The 19,658-nt window shown below is 36.3% G+C and overlaps 1 non-coding gene across 1 annotated transcript; it reads left to right on the top strand.

Annotated features, from left to right (window-relative positions):
• The first annotated feature begins 1,851 nt into the window (after positions 1-1,851).
• Positions 1,852-1,958, top strand: LOC128283219 (small nucleolar RNA R71). Its single transcript, XR_008273561.1, has one exon. It is a non-coding gene; the product is annotated as a small nucleolar RNA R71 (small nucleolar RNA).
• Positions 1,959-19,658: the final 17,700 nt, after the last annotated feature.

The following is a 19,658-nucleotide window of genomic DNA, read 5'->3' as shown; positions in this document are numbered from 1 at the left end:
TAATACTTGGATTAATTCCTCATTCTCCTTGGGTTGCAAGTTAGAAGCAATAATAACTGGTAATGTAGAATTATTTCCAAGGAATACGTATTCTAAGTGGTTTGGTAATTGTTTAAGTTCCAGTTTGGGAAGCTCCTCAATAGAGGGTTTTTGCTTAAGTTCATCGTTTATCTTAATGCCTTCATATTCTACTTGTCTTGACAAATGGTCATTACGTTCCTCACCTGTCTCCTCGCCTTGAGCTAGATACAGTTCCGCCGTCTCCTCTTCTACATTTTCCTGAAAAGAGTCTTGAGTAATATGATCAATAGAGTCAATAAAATAACATGAATCATCCTGTTCCCTAGAGAATCTCATAGCATCGTAAATTTTAAATATAATCTTCTTGTCACCTACTCTAAGTACCAATATACCGTCACCCACATCCGTTACAGCTCTAACAGTGGCTAGAAATGGGCTCCCTAAAATTAAGGGTACTTCCACATCTTTATCCATGTCAAGCACAAAAAAATCAACAGGGAATATAAATTTATCTACTTTTATGAGTACGTCTTCTATAATACCCCTATGATATTTAATAGATCTATTAGCTAATTGAATACTCATCCTAGTAAGTTTAGGTTCCCCAAGACCAAGTTGTTTGAACATTTTATATGGCATCAAATTAATGGTAGCACCTAAATCAGCTAGTGCTTTTTCAACATTCAGACTACCAATTAAGCAAGGGATAGTAAAACTTCCTGGATGTTTCAGTTTGGTTGGTAGCTTGTTTTAGAGTATGGCTGACACTCATCGTTGAGTTCTATTGTAAATAAGTCCTCGAACTTCCTTTTATTTGTTAGAAGCTCCTTCAAAAATTTTACGTAGGTAGACATCTGGGAGATGGCTTCAACAAAATGTAAGTTGATATGTAATTGCTTAAAAAGTTCAAGAAACTTACCGAATTGTACATCAATGCGATCTTTTTTCAATTTTGCTGGATATGGAACTGGTGGTTTATATTCCTCCGGCACTGGTTTTTCACTATTTTTTGGCTTTTCTTCAATTCTTTCACTTTCCACGGCTTCTTGTGCTAACTTCTTTTTAGATTCTGCTAACACTTTCCCACTCTTTACTGTAACTGCTTTGACATGCTCTCTTGATTTGGTGTTACTAAGTAGACTTCCTAGTGGTCTTTCCGAGATCAGCTTAGATAGCTGGCTTATCTGAGTTTTGAGCCCTTGGATCAATGCTTGTTGATTCTTAAGTGCTGTCTCGGTGTTTTGGAAATGAGTTTCTGACACCGATATAAACTTTGAGAGCATATCTTCAAGGTTCGACTTCTTTTTTTGTTGGTAGAGTGGTTGTTGAAAACCCGGAGGATGTTGTGGTTTTTGATTTCCTTGACCGCCCTATGAGAAATTGGGGTGGTTCCTCCAACCTGCATTATAAGTGATACTATATGGATAGTTTCGAGGTCGAGGATTATTACTCATGTAGTTTAATTGCTCGTTATCCATGTTGTGGCCATATGGTTGGTATTTCGAATAGTTTGTTCCACCGCTACTTGCTTCGCACTGCATTACTGGGTGAACCTGTGAAGAACTAAGAAAACCATCAATCTTTTTATTCAAGAGTTCTACCTGATTAGAGAGCATGGTGACCTAATTGACATTATAAACACCAGTTGTTTTCGTTCGCTTTGTCCACATGACTTGCCATTGATAGTTATTCAGTGACATCTCCACTAAAAACTCATAGGCATCTTTCGGTGTTTTATTGTTGATGGTTCCGCCCGCCGTTGTGTCAACCATTTGTCGAGTCGAAGGATTCAGACTATTGTGAAATGTTTGTACTTAGAGCCAAAGCAGTAACCCATGGTGAGGGCATCTTCTCAAAAGTTCCTTGTATCTCTCCCATGTATCGTAGAGTGTTTCTAAATCCATCTGCACAAAAGAAGAGATATCATTACGTAATTTAGCCGTTTTAGCCGGCGAAAAATATTTTAGTAAAAATTTTTCGGTCATTTGTTCAGTAGTAATTGACCCTCGTGGTAACAAGTTCAACCACTGTTTAGCTTTGTTCCTCAATGAAAAAGGAAACAACTGAAGATGAATGGCATAATCAGAAACGCCATTGATTTTAAAGTATCCCAAAATTCCAGAAAGTTTGCTAAGTGAGCGTTGGGATCTTCATCCTGCAAACCATCAAATTGAACAAATTTTTGTATCATCTGAATAGTGTTAGGTTTTAATTCAAAAGTATTTGCACCTACAGCAGGTCTAACTATGCTAGATTCAGTTCCTGTTAAAGAAGGTTTAGCATAATCATACATAGTACGTGGAGCAGGATTTTGATTAGCCACAATTATAGGAGGTAGCTAATTATCTTTGTTTTCAGCCATCTCTTCGATTAGGGATTGAGTATCATCTTCTTGCTCGTTCTCTGTGTATCGTAAGCTTCACCTTATTTCTCTTTGATTTCTGCGAACTGTACGATCGAATTCTTCGTCAAAAAGTAATGGTCCTGACGGGTTTGTTCTAGTCATAAACTATAAAAATCTGCCAAGAAAAAGTATGTTAATAAATAACAATAATAAAAAAATAAAATTAAATCGCAAGAAAAATAAATGGCTAAAGTAATAAAAATTGAGCGTTCCTAATATTTCAGTTCCCCGGCAACGAAGCCAAAAACTTGATCGCGTGATTTCGTGATAGGTTTTAAATATTTATAATTACTCGTTCTTGAACTAACTATTATCACGATGTAGGCAAGTGTACCTATCGAACAGTAGTATAGTTTTAGCAAGACCAGATTATCGAACCCAAAGGAACTAAAAGTACTAGTAATGATTGTCTTTTTATTATCTAGCCTGAGAATAAAGAGTTTTTGTTTTAATTAACTAATTATCTAAACTAAGAATGCATAGAGAAAAGAATTGGGGAATTGCTTTTGGGAAAAATCGATTGACTTAAGACAATACCTAAGGAAAAATCCACCTAGACTTTACTTGTTATTCTGGCTCTGAATCGGATGATTTATTCATTCAACTTGTTCCGTAGAGATCCCTAAGTTATGTTATTATCCCTATTCAAGACTAATAACGTCTAATCCCTAGATTGAATAACCGAGACTTTTCTCTAATTAACACTCTAAGGTTGCATTAACTCGATCTATGGATCCCCTTATTAGGTTTCACCCTAATCCGGCAAAATCTTATCACCCTATGTATAGGCGCGCAATCAACTCCGCTTAATTATGACAAATGTACTCTTATACAGGGTCTATTCCTCTTCTGAATAAGAGCATGTCTTGAACCAGCATCCTGGGATATCAAAACAAGAATTAAGAACACATAATTTAAGAACAAGTTAAATATTTATCATACGATTCAAAAAATAATAACAAGTTTTGTCTTAGATTTCATTCCCTGTAGGTATTTAGGGGTTTTAGTTCATAACTAAGTAAGAAAACATCTCAGAAGAATAAAGAATACAAAACATAAAGAAAACCCAAAACTCCTTGAAGGGAAATTGAGGAGAGATCTTCAGTCTTGATGATGAATCCGGCTTCTGAGATGGATCAATCAGCTTTTTTGGAGTAATTCCTTACCCCCTATTCTATGTCTCCCTTTTCCTCCTACTCTAGGGTTTATTTACAGGCTTTGGAATGCCTAAAAGCCCTCAAAATTGGCCTTTTTTGAATTGGACTCAACTTGGGCTCGATAGGGACACGCCCGTGTTTGAGCCTGCCAAATTGACATGGCCGTGTGGTCTACTCGTGTGAGGAGGTCCAAGCCGTGTTGATTTCGTACTTTGGCCCATTTTCTCCATTTTTGGCTCGTTTCTCGTTCTTTTCACTCTCCTATGCTCTCCTTAGTATAAAAAATGAAATTAAAGCATTAGGAGCATCGAATTCACCAATTCTAATGAGAAATAATCCATAAAAAGCATTAAACATGGGGTAAAAATATGTATAATTTACGGTTTATCACCCCCACTTGGAGCTGAGTGACAATGGTATAGAATCTTTTGTACTTCATCTTCTGCCACACATCTCCTGATCATTTGATCTGCACACTTCTTGAACAAGTATGGTTCTTCCCAGAAATAGTACTTCACATCGTGAAGAAACTTTTCACTTTGATGATACGTCTTATCAATCGGCATCAAACCCCAAGCTAAATAGTTAGCAATATCAGCAAACCAAGAGGTATTATGGACATATTTACCTTTAGTATGTGTTCATCTAGAAATGTTTTTTGAATTGGTATAAGAGGAGAGTTTCCTTCTTGCGGCTCCAATTTGGACAAGTGATCTGCTACTTGATTTTCCACTCCCTTTCGATCTTGAATTTCTAGATCAAACTCTTGAAGTAGAAGTACCCATCGGCTCAATCTCGGCTTAGCATCTTTCTTAAAGAGTAAGTACTTAATTGCCAAGTGGTCCGTATAGACAATCACTTTGGTACCTACAAGATAAGATCGAAACTTGTCAAAAGCAAACATAATAGCAAGTAACTCTTTTTCTGTTATCGTATAATTCAGTTGAGCTCCTATCAGAGTTAGACTTACATAGTAAATGGGATGAAAAACTTTGTTCCTTCTCTGGCCCATAACGGCTCCTATCGTGAAGTCACTTGCGTCACACATCAATTCAAATGATAGATCCCAGTTTGGTGTGACTATTATGGGTGCCGTAACTCATCAACTCTTCAAATCTTTGAAAGCCTTTAAGCATTCCTCATCAAACTTGAACGTCGAGTCCTCCAATAATTTTCATAAGGGTTTAGCAATTTTGGAGAAGTCCTTGATGAATCTTTGATAGAAACCGGCGTGGCCCAAAAGCTCCTAACACCTTTTACAATTGTTGGAGATTGGAGTTTCTTAATAACATCTACCTTTGCTTTATCTACTTCGATTCCATGTCTCATTCTCTGATGCCTTAGAACAATCCCTTCTCGTACCATGAAATGACACTTTTCCCAGTTGAGTACTAGGTTTGTTTCTTTACATCGCCTTAGAACCTAGGCTAGATTGGCTAGGAAATTGTCATACGTATCTCTAAATACTGAAAAATCATCCATAAAAACTTCTAAATAACCATGTCAGTAAAAATAGGCATCATACATCTTTGAAATGTAGCAGGTGCATTACATAAACCAAATGGCATGCATCTAAATGCAAATGTATCGTATGGGTAGGTGAATGTTATCTTATGCTGATCTTTTGGTGCTACTATAATCTGATTATACCCCGAGTATCCATCGAGAAAATAGGAGTAGTCTCGCCCCGTGAGTCTATCCAGCATTTGGTCTAAAAACAGCAAAAGATAGTGATCTTTCCTAGTCGCCTTGTTTAGCTTTCGGTAATCGATGCAAATTCTCCATCTTATAACCGTTCTAGTCAATATCGACTCATTATTCTCATTTTCAATGACTGTGATACCTCATTTCTTTGGCACACACTGGACCGGACTTACCCATGATGTAACGCCCCAATTTTTGGGAATTCTGTTAAAGTTGTAAAATTTAAAATTCTGTGTTCTGTTTGTTATGTGTAGGATTAATCATGTTGGTGGGCCTCTAGAAGGCCCAAGCTTAGGATAAAACCCGTTAGTTTTAATTAAATTTAATTCTAAAAGAGAAAGGGGTTCTGATAAATTGGGCTTTTAGGAATTATTTGTGAAAAATGGATCACAAGGAAGCAAGTGGTGAAGTGGCATGTGATGTAACATCCTGAATTTGGGGCCTAGAAGAGTTGGGTTTTGAGTCTGGGATTCGAATAGAAGAAAACCTGAATAATTAGGAAGTTTTAAATATTATCGTTTAGAAAAAAAAATTTATTTTATTAAATTACCACTAGAAAATTTTCTTGTATTTATTATTACGGATATTTTATATTTTTATGAAATTTTAATTAGTATTATGACATAAAATTATTATTATTAGAAAAATATTATTGTATGTATGTTTGAAAATTTTTATGAAAATTATTATTATTCTTGTATTATTGATATTTGAAATTTTATTATTAGATATATTTATAAAATTATTATTATTATTGGAAAAGAAAATAAAATATTAGTTATAGCATACGATTTTCGGATTTTTTTGGGTTGTTGTGATTTTTAGTAAATCTTGAAATTTTCATGTTCTAAATATTGGAATTATGTTTAAATGTGTTAGTAGACCTTTAGAAGGCCCAAGACTAAGCTAAACACGGTAAAATATCAAGGTGGGATTTTTAAGTGAATAGGAGATTTGGTTAAGTGGGCTTTTAAGAAGAACTGCGTAAGTTATGACACAAATAAGGCCTTGGTAAAGTGGCAAGGTGGCGCCACTAAGTTTCTAAAATGTGGCACTGGAAGGAATTGGAGGTCCAGGTTCAAGTTGTAAGGTAGGCATATTGTTTTTCTTTTAATTTTTAGGCATGTACTAGGCATGTGATCACACAAGTAAATTTCGACAAGGGCCTTAGAGATGGGCGATTGCTCTAATTTAATATTAGGGTTAGGTTCTTTTCTTTTCTATCTTGGAGAATTAGGGTTAGCCACCAAAAGCTTTCTTTCATCTTTTACGAATTCTCACAAAAGCCGAAAACACAAGTCTATTTCTCATTGTGCGAATTTTCTTATTCTCTTTTCCTCCATGTTTTCTCTTCCTTTATGCTTCTCCTTCTAGCGAAACCTTCGACCATCTTATTCACCTTCTTTGTCGATCCCATCTTCTATTAAACCTTCATCACCAATCGCCATTAAAAGGCGAAATCACGAAAACTCACTACTTGTGTCGATTTCTCCAAAGGCAAATCCTTGAACTTTTGTTCCTTGTGATCAACATTTATCTTCTCTAAACCCTTAATATCTGCTTACAGCGTTACTCCAAGGTTATAGCCTCAAACCATCATCTTCTTCATCACCTAAAAGCGAAATACCATAGATTTAGGGACTTATAGCGAAACTTCAGATCTTCTAGATTCGAGTTCTACCATCGTTTAGAGGATAAATCGCATCGGATCTACGTAGAAATCAAAGAGGAACAAGTGGTAAGTGCTCAACACTTCAGATCTAGTCTTATTTTACAACTTCGAAAAGGCCGAAATCCCTAAAATCTAGGGAGGCTGTAGATTTGGGCATATGGCCTTAAGGGATTATGGCGATGTTTTCTTTCGGTGACTAGAGTCTTCTTAAGCGTTGAATTAAAGGCGTGGTTCATTGAAGTAATCGATTCGAGCTAGCTATCGATTTTGGCAAAAGGTAAGGTTTGAAGGCTTTTTAGGGATATGGTTCGATCATGGATAAGTAAGTTTTGGGGTTTAGTGATTATGGTTTGTAAATAAGAACGTGCTAATAAATTGTAGGACATCGAAGGGATCTCGAAGCGATCGTCGCAAATCGGTGTGTATCGAACACCCTTTCTTAGTTTAATTCGGCAAAATCCGAAATGCCGAAATTCCGGCATTTCATGGTCATGTGAGTGTGCGAATGCTCTCAAGGCATAGAGTAATTGTTAGATCTGGCACCGCAAGGTGGTAAGCACGTTCGCGTGACGTTTTAGCGTATTTCGAAAAAAGGGGCTCGATGGTAAATCGGCCCAATGGGCTTACGGACCAATATGGGTAAGAGATGGGCAAATTAGCACATTAGGTAGATGGTGGAATCAAATTGCATAAAAGCGATAAAATTACTGAATTAGCTTGTGCGATGGCGTAGATCACGAAATTACCCCTAAGAGCAAAATTACCAAATTACCCTAAAGAGCAAAATTACCGATATACCCCTAGGGTTTTAAATTGGTGAACCGCTTGATTGATTACTACATGTTTTGCATGATATGCATTTATTAATATCTGTTGCATGGGATTGGGGTATTAATGGAGGAAGTCTTGAAAGTGGTTCATCCACGTCTTGGAGGCTTTGCCTCAATCGACCGAATTTGAGCGTTCTTTGCAACTGTGGTGTGTAAATTGGGTGGGTTGAGATATTCCCCACATGGTGTGTAGGGTTGGTGCAGGCGATGTAGCGGTTGGTGGGTTGAGTAGTCTCCCAGATGGGCTTGCATTCATTATTCTTGTTGTTACACATGTTCTTGAACGGGCCTATGGGCCACACTGTTATGTAAAAAGGGCTAAGGCCTTGCTCTTGATTCGGAAAGGGCTTACGCCTCTGTGTCTTGTTATCTGAATAGGGCTTAGGCCCAATGGGCTCGAGCTGAATTGGGCTTTGGATGGGTTTCTGTATACAGAGTTTTCCCAAACTCACCCCTTCCTCTTCCATCCTTGCGGTGAGCCCTAGAATTGGAGGACTTGGAGTCAAGGGGATTCGAGTGGCCATGAAGATTGATTGCCGATTTTAAATAAGTTTAGCATTTATTTTGGATTATTTTATTATGCTTAAAGTTGTAATAAGGTCGCTCTTTTTAATTACTTATATTTTGGGGATTATTAAACTGGCTAGCACTAGGGTTCATTTTATAAAATCTACTTGTTTTAAAAAGATCACGATGACGCAAAGTTTACGCAAAGTAAATGTTTTCCCAAGAAAATAAATATTTTTAAGCAAGCGATTTGCAACCTTAATCATTTTCTTAAGTGGTCATAATCAAGCGGTTTTCTCAAAATTATACGAGATGTTAGAGTGTGGCAATGGCGGTGTGCATGTCTAGGATTGGATCCGAAGAGAGCTTGGTACTTAAGCAGTCAAGCGGACTCACCTCCTCTTCTTCTGGTTTTCCTACAGTGCGCAACTTCCATTCACTTTAACTTACTTTTAAAAGTGTCTTTTACAAAACCAACTCACTTTTCCAAACTAAGTGTTTTGAACGCATCAATATGGTGCATCGATCCGGTCATAACATCCGGCCGGGTTTGGGGTGTTACATTTAGTGGTATCGAGCCTAGGTTGCAACAACTCGGTACGTGGATCGGTCCGAAAATCTTTTCAAAAACTTGGGCCTAAAAGGGTATTTTTGGAAATGGTAAGTTTTTGAAAATGTTCAAGTTTTTCTATTTGTTAAGCGGGGTTAAATCAATAGTTTTAAAATAAAAGTGTTTTCAAATCAAATCTTTTTTTCATGAAACAAGAACATGGGTTTTATGGATGATCGAGAAGTAGCACACTTGAATCCCGACACCAAGTCTGTAAGTATTTACATTCCTCATATTACACCGTATTAAGATATTATTGTAGATAGAAGTGAGACCATATCATGACATTATAACTAGGGCAACCCTAAAACTCTAGAATCTGAGAGATCGTAGCTAGGCTATGATTACGTGAAAATAGAAACTTGAAAATACTATCTCTGCATAAGACATGTGAATAAATAGTAAAATTTTGAGATCTTTGTAGTTAATTGATATGTGTCTTGGTAATGTAGAGTATTGATATGGATTCGAGGATAAAAAAGTCCGCCAACTTGGTGGCGGTAACTCAGAGCTTGGTACTAAGGCACTGGCCGAGTTAGTAAGGAAAGTGGTAGAGGAAGTATTGGATACAAAAATTAAGGAAGTTAGGGAAGCGCTTCAAGCAGGGTGCTTGGAGTGTAAGAAAAGGAAGGATTCTAATTCTCGAAAAACCAAGCCTCGTTACAGTAAAACATGTTAAGGCACGACCAAACTATCAATCTGCAAAAGGCGCAGCAGACGTCATTCGGTAAATGCCATAGGAAGACAGGAGCATGTCTTAGATGTAGGTCCAAGGAGCATCGAGCTCGGGATTGCCAAGTTTATTTTATTTAAATATATGTTACGAGTTGTATGCGTGCACGATAAACGTTTCTTTATTTGGTAATTAGATGTTCGGGTCGTACTAAGAATTATTTTTAATCGAGTGCAGTGAAAGCATAGTGGTTTGACTTGAGTAATACGGTTAGTTGATAGTTTGAAATTTCGAGGACGAAATTTTTTAAGGAGGGTAGAGTTGTAACATCCTGAATTTGGGGCCTAGAAGAGTTGGGTTTTGAGTGCAGGATTGAATAGTAGAAAACACGAATAATTAGGAAGTTTTAAATATTATCGTTTGGAAAAAAAATTTATTTTATTAAATTACCACTAGAAAATTTTCTGTATTTATTATTACGGATATTTTATATTTTTATGAAATTTTAATTAGTATTATGACATAAAATTATTATTATTAGAAAAATATTCTTTGTATGTATGTTTGAAAATTTTTATGAAAATTATTATTATTTCTTGTATTATTGATATTTGAAATTTTTATTATTAGATATATTTATAAAATTATTATTATTATTGGAAAGGAAAAAAATTAGTTATAGCATACGATTTTCGGGATTTTTTTGGGTTTTGTGATTTTAGTAAATCTTGAAATTTTCATGTTCTAAATATTGGAATTATGTTTAAATGTGTTAGTAGACCTTTAGAAGGCCCAAGACTAAGCTAAACACGGTAAAATATCAAGGTGGGATTTTTAAGTGAATAGGAGATTTGGTTAAGTGGGCTTTTAAGAAGAACTGCGTAAGTTATGACACAAATAAGGCCTTGGTAAAGTGGCAAGGTGGCGCCACTAAGTTTCTAAAATGTGGCGCTGGGAAGGAATTGGAGGTCCAGGTTCAAGTTGTAAGGTAGGCATATTGTTTTTCTTTTAATTTTTAGGCATGTACTAGGCATGTGATCACACAAGTAAATTTCGACAAGGGCCTTAGAGAGATGGGCGATTGCTCTAATTTAATATTAGGGTTAGGTTCTTTTCTTTTCTATCTTGGAGAATTAGGGTTAGCCACACAAAGCTTTCTTTCATCTTTTACGAATTCTCACAAAGCCGAAAACACAAGTCTATTTCTCATTGTGCGAATTTTCTTCTTCTCTTTTCCTCCATGTTTTCTCTTCCTTTATGCTTCTCCTTCTAGCGAAACCTTGACCATCTTATTCACCTTCTTTGTCGATCCCATCTTCTATTAAACCTTCATCACCAATCACCATTAAAAGGCGAAATCACGAAAACTCACTACTTGTGTCGATTTCTCCAAAGGCAAATCCTTGATACTTTTGTTCCTTGTGATCAACATTCATCTTCTCTAAACCCTTAATATCGTCGGCAGCGTTACTCCAAGGTTATAGCCTCAAACCATCATCTTCTTCATCACCTAAAAAGCGAAATACCATAGATTTAGGGACTTATAGCGAAACTTCAGATCTTCTAGATTCGAGTTCTACCATCGTTTAGAGGATAAATCGCATCGATCTACATAGAAATCAAAGAGGAACAAGTGGTAAGTGCTCATCACTTGGATCTAGTCTTATTTTACAACTTGAAAAGCGAAATCCCTAAAATCTAGGGAGGCTGTAGATTTGGGCATATGGCCTTAAGGGATTGTAACGATGTTTTCTTTCGGTGACTAGAGTCTTCTTAAGCGTTGAATTAAAGGCGTGGTTCATTGAAGCAATCGATTCGAGCTAGCTATCGATTTTGGCAAAAGGTAAGGTTTGAAGGCTTTTTAGGGATATGGTTCGATCATGGATAAGTAAGTTTTGGGGTTTAGTGATTATGGTTTGTAAATAAGAACGTGCTAATAAATTGTAGGACATCGAAGGGATCTCGAAGCGATCGTCGCAAATCGGTGTGTACTAGAACACCCTTTCTTAGTTTAATTAAAAAGCCGAAATCTGAAATTCGACATTTCATGGTCATGTGAGTGTGCGAATGCTCTCAAGGCATAGAGTAATTGTTAGATCCGGCACCGCAAGGTGGTAAGCACGTTCAGCGTGACGTTTTAGCGTATTTTGGAAAAAGGGGCTCGATGGGCGGCGGGCCCAATGGGCTTCTGGACCAATATGGGTAAGAGATGGCCAAATTAGCTCATTAGGTAGATGGTGGAATCAAATCGCATAAAAGCGATAAAATTACTGAATTAGCTTGTGCGATGGCGTGAGATCACGAAATTACCCCTAAGAGCAAAATTACCGAAATTACCTCTAAAGAGCAAAATTACCGATATACCCCTAGGGTTTTAAATTGGTGAATCGCTTGATTGATTACTCTTGTATTTTGCATGATATGCATTTATTAATATCATTGCATGGGATTGGGGTATTAATGGAGGAAATCTGAAAGTGGTTCATCCACGTCTTGGAGGCTTTGCCTCAATCGACGAAATTTGAGTGACGTTCTTTGCAAGCTGTGGTGTGTAGAAATTTGGGTGGGTTGAGATATTCCCCACATGGTGTGTAGGGTTGGTGCAGGCGATGTAGCAGTTAGTGGGTTGAGTAGTCTCCCGGATGGGCTTGCATTCATTATTCTTGTTGTTACACATGTTCTTGAACTGGGCCTATGGGCCACACTGTTATGTAAAAAGGGGCTAAGGCCTTGCTACTGTATTCTGGAAAGGGCTTCTGCCTACTGTGTACTGTTATCTGAATAGGGCTTAGGCCCAATGGGCTCGAGCTGAATTGGGCTTTGGATGGGTTTCTGTATACCGAGTTTTCCCAAACTCACCCCTTCCTCTTCCATCCTTGCGGTGAGCCCTAGAATTGGAGGACTTGGGTGGCGGGATTGAGTGGCCATGAAGATTGATTGCCGATTTTAAATAAGTTTAGCATTTATTTTGGATTATTTTTATTATGCTTAAAGTTGTAATAAGGTCGCTCTTTTTAATTACTTATATTTTGGGGATTATTAAACTGGCTAGCACTAGGGTTAGTTTTATAAAATCTACTTGTTTTAAAAAGATCACGATGACGCATAAAGTTTCCATAAAGTAAATGTTTTCCCAAGAAAATAAATATTTTTAAGCAAACGATTTGCAACCTTAATCATTTTCTTAAGTTGGTCATAATCAAGCGGTTTTCTCAAAATTATACGAGATGTTAGAGTGTGGCAATGGCGGTGTGCATGTCTAGGATTGGATCCAAGAGCTTGGTACTTAAGCGGTCCGACGGACTCACCTCCTCTTCTTCTGGTTTTCCTACAGTGCGCAGCTTCCATTCACTTTAACTTACTTTTAAAAGTGTCTTTACAAAACCAACTCATTTTCCAAACTAAGTGTTTTGAACGCATCAATGTGGCGCATCAGATCCGGTCATAACATCCAGGCCGGGTTTGGGGTGTTACATGTGACGCCACAGGGAAGGCTATAAGTGGCGTGTGGAAGCTTGGGGAGGACCCAGATTCAAGTCACATTGATAGCAAAAACAAGGGATTAATTTTTATGAACAGAAAAGGTAAGTAATAGAACTGAAGTAAAAGTCTGTCAGGAAGAGTTTGAATTGCTCAGGAGATTGAGTAAGGAGGGGATAAGGGAGAGGATTTAGGAGCTGATCAAGGAGGATGGTGTTGGCTGAATAGTGGACTCTTGGGGAGCAAGAGTTGGCCGGCCAAGGGTTTCTTTAGGGGGGAAAATTTCAGCTAGGTCAAAAGCTAGGTATAAATTCGGCATTTGGAAGTGTTGTGCCGTTTTTTTCTTTTCTAACCATTCTTCCTTCTCTTCCTTTCTTTTCTTTTCTTTTTTCTCTCCATCTATCTTCCTTCTTCTTTCCCCATAGCCGAATCCTTCCATTATTCTATTCATCTCCACGTTCTTATCATTGTTCTTAAGCCTTATATACAAAAGCCAAAATCCCGAAAGCTTGATTCTTTTTGTGCCGATTTCTTATAACCAAAGCCACATCTCTTCTCTTCATCATTTGTGGCTGATTCACCATCCCTCTAAAACCTCAAGTTTTGACGACAAGACCATAGCAAAACCCTCTCGTTTTACCTTTCTAAACACAAGTTGCAAAAAGCCGAAAAACCGCACATTAAAAGGGACTTGGCCGAATACTGAAGTCACTAAAAGCCTGACTTTTGTTATCATCTGAGGGCTTAGATCTACATCGGGATCGAGTGGGAAACTCATTGGAATCATTCACTAAGGAATCGGTGGTAAGTCTTCTCCAAAACTTAGTCTTCTTACATATTTTAGGAAAAGCCGAAATCCCTAAAAGTTAGGCAGGTTGTCGATTTGGACTTGTAATCCTGAAGGGTCGTAATAACTATTTTGTTTTGGTAATAGCGTGATTTAGAGGCGGTTGATCAAGGGCTTGGACAGTGGAGCGATCGGATCTTTGGAGTTAACCATATTTGGCGATGAGTAAGAGCAATAAGGGTTTTAGGCATGTTTGGCCGAATGTGGTAAGGGACTATATACTCAATTTTATTTCGATATTTGGAGTAATATTAAGTGATTCAATTGTAGGCAGTTCGTGTGTAGATAACATCGAGGAAATCCCAAAAACAGGTGTGTAACTGACACCCTCTCATAGGCTAGATCGGCAAAAAGTCGAAAAATCTTAAAAAAATCGGTATTTTGGGCGCTTGCGAGTGTCTGAATGCTCGTGAGGCGTATGGGTAATTATTACTAGTAACTGGAAGTGATAAAAGCTGCGATGCATGCGATTTAGATGCGTTTTGATATTTTGGGCTTAATGGGCCAAAAGCGGGTTAATGGGCCAGCGGGCCCAATTGATAAGAACACTCGGTAAGTGTTTACGGCTAAGCGTAATGGCTACGATATGCATGGTAACCTTAGAAATAGTTGATGTACTATTATACCCCTATGTATGCAAAATTACCATAATACCCCTATGTATGTAAAATTACCATAATACCCTTATGTATGCAAAATGACCTTTATACCCCAGGGTTAATTTTTGTCTGAAAAGCATGATGAATTAAATCTGTATGATGTATGCCATGAATGTATATCAGTTGCATGGGGACATGGGTTATATTATGGAGGAAGCGTCCTGGTGGCTATGCCACAAATTATCTGTTCTGGTGGCCCTGCCACATATATCTGTTCTGGTGGCACTGCCACAAAATATCTGTATCTGGTGACTCTGTCACATTTTCTGTATCTGGCAGCCATGCTGCATATTTCTATGGCGTGTAGCGGTTGGGTGGATCGAGTGGTCTCCCCACATGGCGAAAGGATGGTATGGGGGTGTATGTGGTTGGATATGGTTGGGTTTCTGCATAAGCATGATATATCTATTCGATGCATTGCGGGCCTATGGGCTTATAAAACACATTGCGGGCTAAGGCCAACTTATTCATCTCTCGTGGTTTGAATTGATTTAGGCTATGGTTGGGTTGAATTACACACTGAGTTTCCCAAAACTCACCCTTATTTTCATCCTCGCAGTAATCCTCAACCATAGTGGGCTTGGGCTGTGAGGATTTGGATGGCTACATGTTTCTCTGAACTGGTTTCTTTCTGGTGAACTGGACGTCCTTTTAATTTCATCTATGGTTTTGGGTTTTAAGTGTAATAAGGCCTTTTAATTATTTTTATGGTTTTAATTACTTTTATTATTTTATTTTACTATGATGAAGAAAACTATGATAACTAAGGGAAATGGGTTAGCTTTAGGACGTGTTTTCAAAAACATTAAGTGATTTCAAAATAACACGATTACAAGTAAGACTTCCGCTAAGCAAACATTTTCAAACTTAATCATTTTCTTAAGGTAAACATAACCAAACGGTTTTCTCAAAATTACACGAGTCGTTAGGGTGTGGCAATGGTGGTGTGCATGTCTAGGATTGGATCCAAGGAGCTTGGTACTTAAGCGATCCGACGGACTCACCTCCTCTTCTTCCTGGCATCCACCAAAGCCTATCACATATACATACATTTCCATTCACACATCGCCTTTCCATTCCATATACATCTTCCCATCGGCCATTAGGCCTCATCACATATTACTTTTCCTTCCCATGGCCTTCCTCATAATATACTTTCCATTACCTTCCATTAGGCCTTATATATCACATTTTCATCATCATCCCAAATCACATACTTTCATATCAACTTTACATTCCTGCCATATCAATCATATAACATTACTTAACATCCACTTAAAATTTCCAAATTACAATTGTATGAATCACTTAACAATACATATCCATCACTTTTAATCCAAATATTACTATATCAATAAATCAATTATTTGCCTCAAATTTTTAAATTTCCTTTAATTTCATGGTTTTCAAATCAATTCATTTAATTCCAGTTTCCTCTTAACTCTATCTTTCACTTTAATCATTACATTTTCATTAAAGCATGTTCTACGTAAATTTGACAATAATTCACTATAACAATTTTAGACATTCAACAATTTCTTGATCAAATTTCAAAGAACTCATTTCAGCATTGATCACTTCACAATTTCAAATTTCGTCTTCATTAATTCCAATTTACTTTCAAGATCTTATTTACATGACCTAAACTCCACTACATTATATCTTATTATCTAAATTCACACTTAACAATTATATTTTCTACAATATCATTATCTCAAGCAATTTATTACAATTTCATACTTACTATCAAGTCTAAATCACTTATGAACATTACCATTTGCGCTTAACATCATCATCACTATACTTCATCAACATATTCCTATTATATTGAATTACTCAACGTTAGACTTAACTTACCTGATTGTACATGCTTTATATTCACCATAGTTGTTAACTTACTACAATCATTCGACTTGATCTAACATATAGTTAACTAATTAACATTGTCACTTCACAATCATTGATCACTTTCCTAAAATCACATTTGCACTACAATTCATATGACTTATAGATACTTCAAGTTATATCACAACATCATGCATCAGCACTATATGATATTCATACATAACTACATACCTATTTCAATCATACCAATTAACATCTTATCTTACACTTATATTAAATTTACTATACAATTTAAGCTTATATCTTCATTTACCTAATATTACTAATTAATTTATACCTTAAACTAATATCAAATTCCATTCTTAACATTACTACTGTATACATTACTAATACATACACCTTCATACATTAATACTATACAATTTCAATTTATCATTCATTAACAAGACTTAAGCTTTACATATCTATACTATCATTCAACACAACTAGCATTATCAAATTATATACTTATTACCTATCATCATTAATATCAACATATCAATAATATTACATCTAATAAAATCAAGATTATAACTCTATATCATATTCATTACATCCTTAAAACATCACCAATTCACATTTACATTACAGTCAATTCCATGGATTAATCACAACTACAAGATCATTAGATCATCCATTACATATTTACATTGCCTATGCATTCTAAATTAAACACAAGACATAAACCATTACATTTAAATTCAAATATCATCATACTTTTCAAATCCAAATTACTAATCATACATTCAACTCATCATTTACCATACATGTTAAGATTTACTACAGATGTAACAAACATTTTCATTAGCTTCAAGATTCAATTCCAAGTGAGATGATGACCATTTCCATCATTTCTCATCTCCTATCAATTTAACATTTTTGACCATACACCATACTCAATTTCCGATGTCAATCAACTTCAAGCATACATCACATTTCATTTCATTCAGTGTCATATCACATTTCCTTTAGATTAATTTACATGCCATTAACTTTATCAAGTTTCTAACTTTCTATCATTCATGCATTTAATAAAACTTTTATCATATTCCCATCATATTAGTCCACATTTTACCAGTCTTTCCATACTAAATTAAGCTACTTCATTAGTCCCATACTATTTGACTCAACATATATTATACTAAGCATATCATTAAACATACCTATTCAATTTAGCTAATTTCATAGCCGATTAATCACCTTGAAACTTACCTTAATACACATTTTATCCCATTGCCGAATACATATATATATATATTCAACCGAAATCCCTTTCTTAACTCGTGATTCACTAACTTGGGAGTTATTTTCTAACAAATTTTAACTTACTCTAATACCGAATGCTACTCAAGCTTTAAGCTCATGTCCTTTCCTTATTAAACAAATGTTATAACATAACTAACATCCCTTTTTCAATTTGAGCATCAACACATAAAGAAATTAAACACAAAGATTCATAGTCGAAACTTATACATAACATCATTCAAGGTTTAATCCCCCAAATTCATGCACAAAGCCGAACCCATTGAGAGATGTATATACAACAATATCTAGTTAGTACATTCAAGCATCTATGGCATTCCCTTCAATTTAATACTAAGACAAACCAAAAGATTTATTCATGTAAATTCAAAATTTCAAGTTCATCTCTTTCTCATATAAATACCAAAAATTAAGTATTTACTAGCTTAAACTCTATTAAACCTTAAAACATCAATCCACCATCACATGCATCATTACAAAGCTTCATTTTTAGCATGTAAATGACATCAACACCAAGCAAGAATGATGCATCCATGGCCGAGTGTCATTTCCATCACCTAGCAAGATTTAGACCATGGGCTAGGTAGAACTCAAGCTACCAACTAAAACATGCATGCATCTCATGGACAACATCACACATACCTTTGTCTAGCAAATCACCATAGCCGATTTTCTCAAGCTCCTCCCCTTCCTTTCTTTCCTCTATTTGGCCAAGGATGTTCAAGGATGAACAAAACATTTTTTCTTTGTTTTCTTTCTTCCATTCACAGCAAAAGGGGGGCATGGATGAGACCATTTTTTTTCATCACTCCTCCCTTTCATTATTTAATTCTTCCTTACATACATCACTAACCCAACATGTTTGTGACATGTTTCCACCCATAGCATGGCTGGCCACTATGCTTCAATTTGGCTAATTTGACATGCAAGGACAAACACTTTCCCACATGTATTGATAGGCCATTTTACATTTGCCTAGCACATTTCTAAATTTTCTCACATAAGTCCTATGTACTCCATTCACATGCAATTAACTAAATCAAGCTTAAAATTTTTTGCACATTCATATTCACATATTTTAGACCATAAATATCACATCCAAATAATTTGGTGACTCGGTTTAGCGGTCCCAAACCGCTTTCCGACTAGGGTCACTTTAGGGCTGTCACAACTCTCCCCCACTTAAGAAATTTTCGTCCCCGAAAATTTCTACCGATGCATAGTTTAGAATAACGTCCTCTTATTGAATTATATTCATATAAACATTAGCTCATCGATAGCAATTGTAATTCATTATTGATTTCACATCGATCTATAAAATCATTTTCTTATCTCAAAACAAATACATAAACATTTCTACAAGTATGCACATATATCTCATTCTCTTGATTTCATAAGCAATAATCACTTAATTTAATTCACAAATGCATTTCAAACACATATCAAGCACATACTAACATGTATAATTCACATCATCAACCCACATATTTGTAACCCATATTTTCATCCATGTATAAGTCAGTAACTCGGCGAAATTACACATATACTCAAACATCCCAATAAATATCCTTTATAACTCCATCGTATCTCAATATTCAACTTCCACACACCTGAACATTTAATTCATTAAGCACATACGAACATACCTCATTGCTGGAATTTTTGCAAGCGTATTAACTGAAATTTTTACAGCAACATTGCTCATCTTCGAATCACGTACCTTCGGGATTTAACCGGATATAGCGACTCGCTCGATTGTCTTCGGGACATAGTCCGGTTATAGTGATTCGCACAATTGCCTTCGGGAATTAGCCCGGATTTAGTCACTTAGCACAAAAGCCTTCGGGACTTAGCCCGGATACCATTCGAATAACCAAGCACATATATCAACAAATCAGTACACATTCTTATTACATTCTCATTACCAAAGCTCAAACACAAGACACT

This window comes from Gossypium arboreum, chromosome 10 (genome assembly GCF_025698485.1).
Source record: "Gossypium arboreum isolate Shixiya-1 chromosome 10, ASM2569848v2, whole genome shotgun sequence".
Lineage (NCBI taxonomy): Eukaryota > Viridiplantae > Streptophyta > Magnoliopsida > Malvales > Malvaceae > Gossypium > Gossypium arboreum.
This window is presented reverse-complemented; position numbering and strand designations above follow the sequence as displayed.